Genomic DNA, 8,717 nt, shown 5'->3' with positions numbered 1-8,717 from the left:
AGACATGATCTCACATGCACTATGAAGATAAATAATTTTCCCCATAATTTACTTATTGGACCCAATCCACATTCTAGAATGGGCTTAGGTCGAACACCTTCATCTCTTGTCACAAGTCAAAACCCACCTACTCAGTGGGTTGGATTAAATTATAGCCATTTGGCCCGCCAAATCCCAAGATTTATCTGAACAGTTGACTTTAGGGATGCAAACATGGCATGTGGAATGCATGGCAAAATTGTGCAGTTGACCAAATCTAGTACGAAAGCGGGTAAATTGACCTCTGTTAGACCACTCTGTCAATTGGTCCCGATTCACAATTTTTTTTTAAAAAAAAATCACCAACGGCACTCATTTTGATGCTGATCGAGGCTCCACTAGGTAAATGGCTATCCAAGTCAAACAGGAAGCAGCCAATCAGCTAACGTTGCCATACGGCGCGCGCACTGAATCTCTTGAGTGGATCACCATTAATTATTATCAGCGTGTTCATGCACGTCGTCCTCAACCTCAAACAGTAGTCAAACTCCTCAAATTAGCTAGCTAGCGAATCCACCACCACCACCACTTGTTGCCACATAATTCGATCCTCATCCCCAGATACACCTGGCCTGTTAATGGCTCCCCCTTCTAACGAGTCCATTAGCCAACTATTCCACTGTCCACAGGCCACGAGTCAACCTATAACACACATGCAGAGGCTTTGAGTAGAGTCACCTTTTGTCATCGGGTGTGTATATATATAACACCAACTAAACTCCCCTCTCATTACATTCCTACATATATACACAATCTCCAATCTCTTCTTGAAGTTTAGTTTCCCATTGATATATTATCATGGAGATGGACAAGTCCAATGGCGATCTCTCTCATCTCAAATTGGAGATCAGAGTCGATCGACTGTCCGACTTCAGCCTCGACCTTCCCTGCGACAACCTGATCTTCATTCGGTACTACATCGTCGCGGGGAACGGGGAGAGAATTCGGGTGGATACTCGAGAGGTCTCCCCGTCCGTTATCCCTGTTTGGGATGAGGTCGCCACCATGGAGTGCCGGGGCCGATCAGTGGGAGAAGTGCTGGAGCCGCACACGGCGGTGTTCGAGCTGCGGCGGCGGCCGAGGGCTAGGAGCTTGATCTCCTCTGGGTCTAAGCTCTTGGGAAGGGCGGAGATTGCTTGGAAGGAGGTGCTGGCCTCGCCCAAGATGTCGATGCGGCGATGCGTCAGGTTCGGGTCGTTGAGTTCGGAGTGGAGCCGCGGAGGAGTCAAGAGTACTCCGGGTCTCTTGGTGGAGATGAAGGTGGAGACCATGGCCATGGAATTCTCTGCGGCGAGCGGCAGCACGCAGAGGGTCGGCATGGAGAAATGCGGTCGTCGCAGGAAGTCTGAGGGATTTGGGAGTGAAGATGAGATGCGTTTGGCTGCAGCAACAATGAACGCATGGTAGCTAGCTAGCCATACGCATGCATGTTTTCATGTACAATTAATTGCTAGCTTCTCTATTTCGTTTCGTTTCGTTTCGTTTCGTTTGTCAGAGGAAGTAACATGATTAAAAGTCTTATGAAGAGACTTGGTGCTGCATCTAGGCGAATGAATTTTGAGTCCAGTAGCAAATATTCACAATTTTTGATTGGAATGATGGTGATACAGTGATAAAGATGAGTCTAAAAAATAGTCAAATTAGTAAAGATCGGTTTACGTGGAGGTTAAAATCAAGCAGGCAAAATCGTAAGGTCGGATGGACCACGAGACTGCAAACTGTGGAGCAGGCAAGGTTGGTTGAGTGGGCTTTTAGAATTGATTGGACATGAAAGGCCGGCCAGACCGTCCGAATAGCTGTCCTTCTCAACTTCCAGCTAGCTGAGGTTAAGAGTCAAATATTAAGTTACCCGGTCTACCGTCCTTGCCTTAGGTCCGATCAGATACAATGTACCTCTCCGACAACAGGAAAGTCAAGTGAAGAACAAGTCAATAGCTTCACTTTGTATGGTCGAGCTGGTGATATCCCAGCCGAGTGGAGGCCAGTCGACCTACAACGGGACCTACATATATGTCATATCGTACTCTTTTGGAAGCTTATATCAGAAAGGACAGAGAATGTCCCGTCGGCAAATCGTCCTGTAGAAGCTTCCAACCTGTCAACTCATAGTGATTTGCGGACTCATTTGAGAAAAGGTGTTAGAGGTACTTTATGATTTATCCTTTCTCAGGAAGACTTTGGGAAACATGTTAATACTTTGAGATGTGTGTACAACACAACAAAGACATTATAAAAGGGGTCTCCATCTATAGGCGGAGGTATATGATGCTTCTTATTTGCGCACGTCATTCACTACAGTTCACTACTTTCTTCTCTGAGATCAAGCACTAACTTGAGCATTGGAGAACTAACGTCAGAGAACCCTTCTCTGGTTCGGCACTAACGCTCCTTGTGTTGTAGGACAGCGCAGAGTCTTCATCGAGTCAACAGCAAAGCTACGTCCAGCTCACAACCTTTATTGATTTTGGACAAGATCATATTTGGTGTTGTCTGTGAGAACTTCACCTGCATCCATGACGTGAGGATGGAGGACGCTAGATGGCTCACCACAGTGGCATTAATTCCAAAAGAATTAGAGATACTGATAAACGCCCGAGTTGCAAAGATAGTGCAACAATAGTAGGAATTAGTAGCCGAGTGTCTAACACTGAACGACCTGGTCGTGTCCGCTACTAGCTAGTATACTGAACGTGGGATCCGAGTGGAGGATCTCACCAAGAACCAGCCACGGGCACTTTCCACCAAACATCGATTCTGCTAATCCACTTACCACCAGCGCCCAATGCATCGATCCTTTAGCACAGGCCATTATTCAGGACGTCTTTAGAAGAACACGACCGATTGAAGAGAACACAAGGTTCGTCCTCCAAAAACGCTCCCACCCGAGATGCATGTAAGGGAAAAGCGCCCCAGACAGACAGCTCCCCCGAGTGGATACATCTACAGTTCTCCCAAGAAATTCTGGACGACCAACTGGCCGCTCACTTTTGCTCCTTATCAATTGGAGAGTACAGAGGATCGATGGATCCTGAAGATCATATACTTAATTTTGATAACATGGCCACACTCTACCAGTAAACTGATAGAGTCAAGTGACGAGTGTTTCTCACCATGTTGTCTAGCTCGGAGCAAAGATGGTTCAAACGACTGTCGATTAGATCCATCTGTAGCTTTAAGGATTTCCGAACGGCAATCCTCTAATATTTTGCCATCAATTGTCGGTATCAGAAGACAATTGTAAATTTGTTCTCACTCAAGTAAGGACCCAAGGAGACATTATGGGTCATCATCAAAAGATTCAACCAAGTGGTCATGAATGTCCCACCAGCCACTCAAGAAATTCTGGTAAGTGTCACAAGAACTTGTGGATAATGACTTCTTCCGATCCCTCATTAGGAAGTCTCTGAGGGACTTTGATCATTTGCTCGGATGGGTCACAAAATATATCAATGTGGAGGAAACTGAGTCAGCTCGAAAGAAAAAAGTAATCCCCGAGTCGGTTGCTATTCACGAGTGTCGATCTGCCAATAGTAATGTGCCCCCAAAAGGGCCCTGAGCTGGCCATCAACAACATTAGGACTCTCAATCGCATATCATCCAGCATGTGAAAGATGAACAGACAAGATCCATCGAGCCTCGACCATGGACCCTAATGTTCTGCTCCTACCACCGCTCGGCGACTCACAACACCAAGGACTGCTATCACTTTAGTCTGAGGTCTTGCCGACCAGCCCCTCAAGGATATCGTCGACGATCTCCCTCTCTGACCCATCAGCACCACTGCCGACCAGGAGCCCCAAATCAAGTCAACATACCAGTCGAGCAGAATCAGTGACAACCCCAATAAAGGAACACTCAAAGGCCCAACAGGGCATCAGCCGAGCAGCCAACTTGCCGTTTGGATCGCGAAGAAGAAAATTGTGGTAACGCAGCTTAGGGTGACATCAACATGATAGTAGGCGACCTGACCGATGATGACTCCAACCGTGCTAGAAAGTCACAGCCATGGAGGTTGGAGATCCATGCAGTTGAGTGCAGCGCGGAAAAGGCACAAGGGCTAGAAATCAGTTTCGGTCCTCGAGATTTGGAGGGAGTTGAAATTCCTTATGATGACACCTTAATCATTAAAGTTGTAATTGCTAACTATAATATCCATTGTATTTTTACTGGCACAGACAGCTCGGTCAACATTATATTCAAGAAGGCATTTAACCAGCTGCAAATAGAGAGAAGTGAGCTCCAACCCATGACGACTCCATTATATGGTTTTACCAGCAACGAGGTTTTACCGATCAGCCAAGTTTGGTTGGTCATATCTCTAGGAGAGGAACCACTTATGAGGACTCGCCGCACGAATTTCATTATGGTGGGCGCACCTTCGGCCTACAACGTGATACTTAGCCGACCAATATCGAATGAGTTCTGAGCTATCATCTCAATATTCTATTAGAAGATCAAGTTTCCAGTAAACGACTCAGCCTGCGAGGTTAAAGGTGACCAGCTTGTGGCACGCAAATGTTACGTGGAGGTGATCAGAGCCGAGTCTCGAGCCGCTCTAAAGGCTCAATGACTCAAGGTCAACACAATTCAGGAGGTGCTCCCACTTTGATTTATGAAGAAAAGGAGGAAGTCCAAGTTCACTCCAACTGACCGGAGGCCATCACATTCATCACGGTCGATATAAGCCCTGAGAAAAAGTCAAGCCGGTTGCTTGCCTACTGTAGAATCATGATGTATTTGCGTGGGAAACCCACGAACTCCCAGGCATCTCTCCAGCAATAATGTAACACGAGTTGCACATCCGACCGGATGCCCGACTAGTAAAATAAAAGAAAAGGGACTTCAGCTCGGAGTAGAATCAGATCATCTGAGCGAAGGTAAAAAAGCTGCTCGAGGCTGGACACATTCAAGAAGTACAGTCCGACCTGCCTTGCCAATGTGGTGTTGGTATCTAAACTAGGAAATAAGTGGCAGGTTTGCATCGATTTCAGAGACATAAACAAAGTCTGCCCAAAAGACTATTACCCTCTACCGCGCATCAACCAGATGGTGGACTCTATAGCCGGATGCGAGTTGATATGTATGTTGGATGTATATCAAGGATATCATTAAGTCTCACTCACTAGGAAGGACGAAGAAAAAGTCAACTTCATCACAACATATGAGACTTACTGTTACAAGTCATATCGTTCAAATTGAAGAACGCTGGGGTCACATATCAGAGGTTTATGAACATGGTGTTCCATTGGCAAATTAGCATAAATATGAAGGTATAGTCGACAATATATTAATAAAATCCTTCCGAACTGTCAACTTGCGTGCAGATATCTAGGAAACATGTCAAACCTTAAGAAGATATGCAGTCAAGCTTAACCCCAACAAATACTTGTTTAGCGCTAAGAGTGGACACTTCCTCGGCTACATCATGACTAAGTGAGGAATAGAGGTCAATCCCAGCAAGGTGAAGGCACTCCAAGACATGCCCTCGCAGTGCAACTTGAAGGAAGATCAACGGCTGACCTGACGAATTATGACTCTGTCAAGATTCATCTCAAAATCATCAGATTGGAGCATGTCATTCTTCAAAATCTTATGTCAAGTCACCAAGTTCCAGTGGGATGCCGAATGCGATAAAGCGCTTGAAGAACTCAAGAACTACTTATCCTCTTTACTTGTACTTGCAAAGTCCATCATTGGTGAGTCACTCTAGATTTATTTTTGTTCTACCAAGTGGGTTGTCAGATCAATGTTGGTGCGACAGGATAGCAACGAACAATAGTTGACATACTTTCTAAATTATTTATTAAAAGATGCTAAATGTCGCTACACCTATCTCGAGAAGTTGGCTTATAGGTTAGTTTTAGCCGCCCAAAGTTTACGTCCTTATTTTCTCTCTCATCCTATCATTGTGTTAACTAACAACACACTAGGTTGAGTTCTCTTCAACCCTAAGGCATCCAAGCGGCTAATCAAATGAATAATGGAATTGAGTGAATTTGATATACAGTACTAGCCCCAAGCGACCATCAAAGCACAAGTATTAGCTGATTTTGTGACAGAAATTCAGAATCCCAAGCCGGATGAAATGTGGGAGTCTCTTTGGATGGATCGTCCACTCGACAAGGTAGTGGAGTAGAGATACTCTGATATTATCACATGAAGACAAGATGCAGTTGTCCGCTCGGCTAGACTATCGAGCCACCAATAATGAAGTAGAGTATGAAGTACTGATCGTCGATCTGAAGACAGCTAAGTATGTGAGAGCTACTCAAGATCTTATTTATTCTAATTCGCAGCTAGCAGCCCAACAACTCTGGGGCAACTTTGAAATAAATAATGCGAGGTTGAAATTAGATGTCAAGGCGTTCGACAGATTAAAGGTAGGATTTCAAAAAGTAGCATTGCATAAGATCCGTTGGCAGAAAACCAATATGCAGACGAGCTGGCCAAGCTAGCAAGCTCTCTAAGCCTAGTGGCATTGGACAAGCTGATCGAGCAAGTATTGTTGGTGACTCATATCAAGAGATCGGCAGAAATAGAAGTGTAAAATGATTGGAGGATGCTTTTGATAGAGTTCCACCGATCAGGAAATGCACCAGCAGATTGGGAGCAAGTCCGGTTGACAAAGAAGAGAGTCGGGCAGTTCACGCTTATAGGGGATCATTTAACAAAAGAGTCTTTTCTAGGCCATTGCTTAAATACGTCGGATCGGAGGATGTCCAATACATCTTACAAGAAGTACATCAAGACTCTTCTAGTAGTCATCGGGCGGTCGTTCATTGGCTCGAAAAATCTTATTGGCTAGATATTTTTAGCCTAACCTGCAAGAAACTGTAGCTCAAATAGTAGCCACTTGCTTATGGTGTAAAAGACACCAAAACATACCAGACCGACCTATAGAACAGCTGAAGACATCAATTATCTCTTGCCTGTTCAACCAGTTGAGCATGGATATTTTTGGACTTTTTTTTCATAGTGATCAGTCAAACAAAATTCCTCCTCATAGTTGTGGACTACTTCTCTAAGTGAATGAAAGTTGTGTCGCTCGCTAAGATAACCAAGAAGATGGTTATCAAATTCTTATGGCAAAATATTGTGCGTCGGTTTGGCATTCCTCACAAGCTCGTTTCTAACAACATAAGGTAATTTCAAGGACGGAGGCTTAAAGAATGGTGTGCTAGCTATGGTATTCTGCGGGCATTCACTTCAGTAGCATTTCCCCAGAGTATTGGCTAGGTGGATGTCACCAATAGAGAAATTATGAGAGAACTTAGAACCCGGCTCAACCACCTTGGAGGAAGTTGGGTAGACGAACTGTTGAGTGTGTTATGGGCGTGTCGCACCACACCTATAGAAGCCGCTGACATAACCCCGTTCCACCTTGTGTATGGAGGAGAAGAAGTAGTGTCGATCAAAATAGGCGAGGAGTCCGATCGGAGATAGCTATACGACTAAGAAAACTCCAAGCGACGTCTTATGGAGCTGGACTTAAAAAAATCAAAGATAAAGCAACCGCTCAGCTGATGGCATATTGGCAGAAGATAAAGCAAAATTATAATATAAGGGTTATCCCAAGATCTTTCCAAGTCGGTAACTTAGTGTGGAAGAGAATAAAACTAATCGACGACGTCAACAAGTTAGAGGCTCCATAGTGTGGACCATATAAAATGATACAAAATGTCAGCTCAAGATCTTATTATCTGCAAGATGAAAATGAAAGAAACCTGGACCGATCATGGAGGGTAAACTATCTACATCGCTATCGAGTCGTGTAGTAAGTTTGTGTTAAATTTATGTAAATTGTGAAAATTATTGTTCCATGAATGCAGAAAAATTTAAATGAAAAATCACTAAGTGTCCTAGACTCTCGCATCGCTCGATCGAGTTATAAGCGAGCAAAACTCTTACGCTAAGTGTCTCAGACTCTCGCACCATTCGACCGAGTCATAAGCAATCTTAGCTCTTACTCCAAGTGTCCCAGACTCTCGCATTATTTGGCCGAGTTATAAGCGAGCAAAGCTTTCGTGCCAAGTGTCCGAAACTCTCGTACTGTTTGATCGAGTTATAAGCGAGCTTAGCTCTCGTGCCAAGTGTCCCAGACTCTCGAGTTGTTCGATCGAGTTATAAGCGAGCTAAGCTCTTATGCCAAGTGTCCCAGACTCTTGCGTTGTTTGGCCGAGTTATAAGCAAGCTAAGCTCTCGCACCAAGTGTCCCAGACTCTCGCGTCGTTCAACCGAGTTATAAGCAAGCTAAGAGTGTCTCAAACTCTTACCCCGTTCGGGCAAGTTATAAGCGAGCTAAGCTCTTGCGCCAAGTTTCCCAAATTCTCACATCATTCGGCTGAGTTATAAGTGAGTTAAGCTCTCGCACCAAGTGTCTCAAACTCTTGCGTCATTCGACCGAGTTATAAGGGAGCTTAGCTCTTACACTCAAGCAAGCCGATTGGCCATCTAAGGAGAGTTAGACTGAGCAGCTAAGTTATGAGTAAACTTGCTCTCTCCATTAAGTGTGAAAACTATCCTAGGGACATAGGAGACCACTACGGTAGAAGTTCTTTATAGTATTGCTCGAGTAGATTGGGAAAGCTATGTCTCAAAGACGAAAAGAGGTAAGCTATAAGTTAGTGCATCCATAGGATGAGAACCCTAAGACGCAGAACGGGCATGCATTGAACCAA

Source organism: Zingiber officinale, chromosome 1B (assembly GCF_018446385.1).
Source record: "Zingiber officinale cultivar Zhangliang chromosome 1B, Zo_v1.1, whole genome shotgun sequence".
NCBI lineage: Eukaryota > Viridiplantae > Streptophyta > Magnoliopsida > Zingiberales > Zingiberaceae > Zingiber > Zingiber officinale.
Note: the sequence above shows the minus strand (reverse complement) of the source record.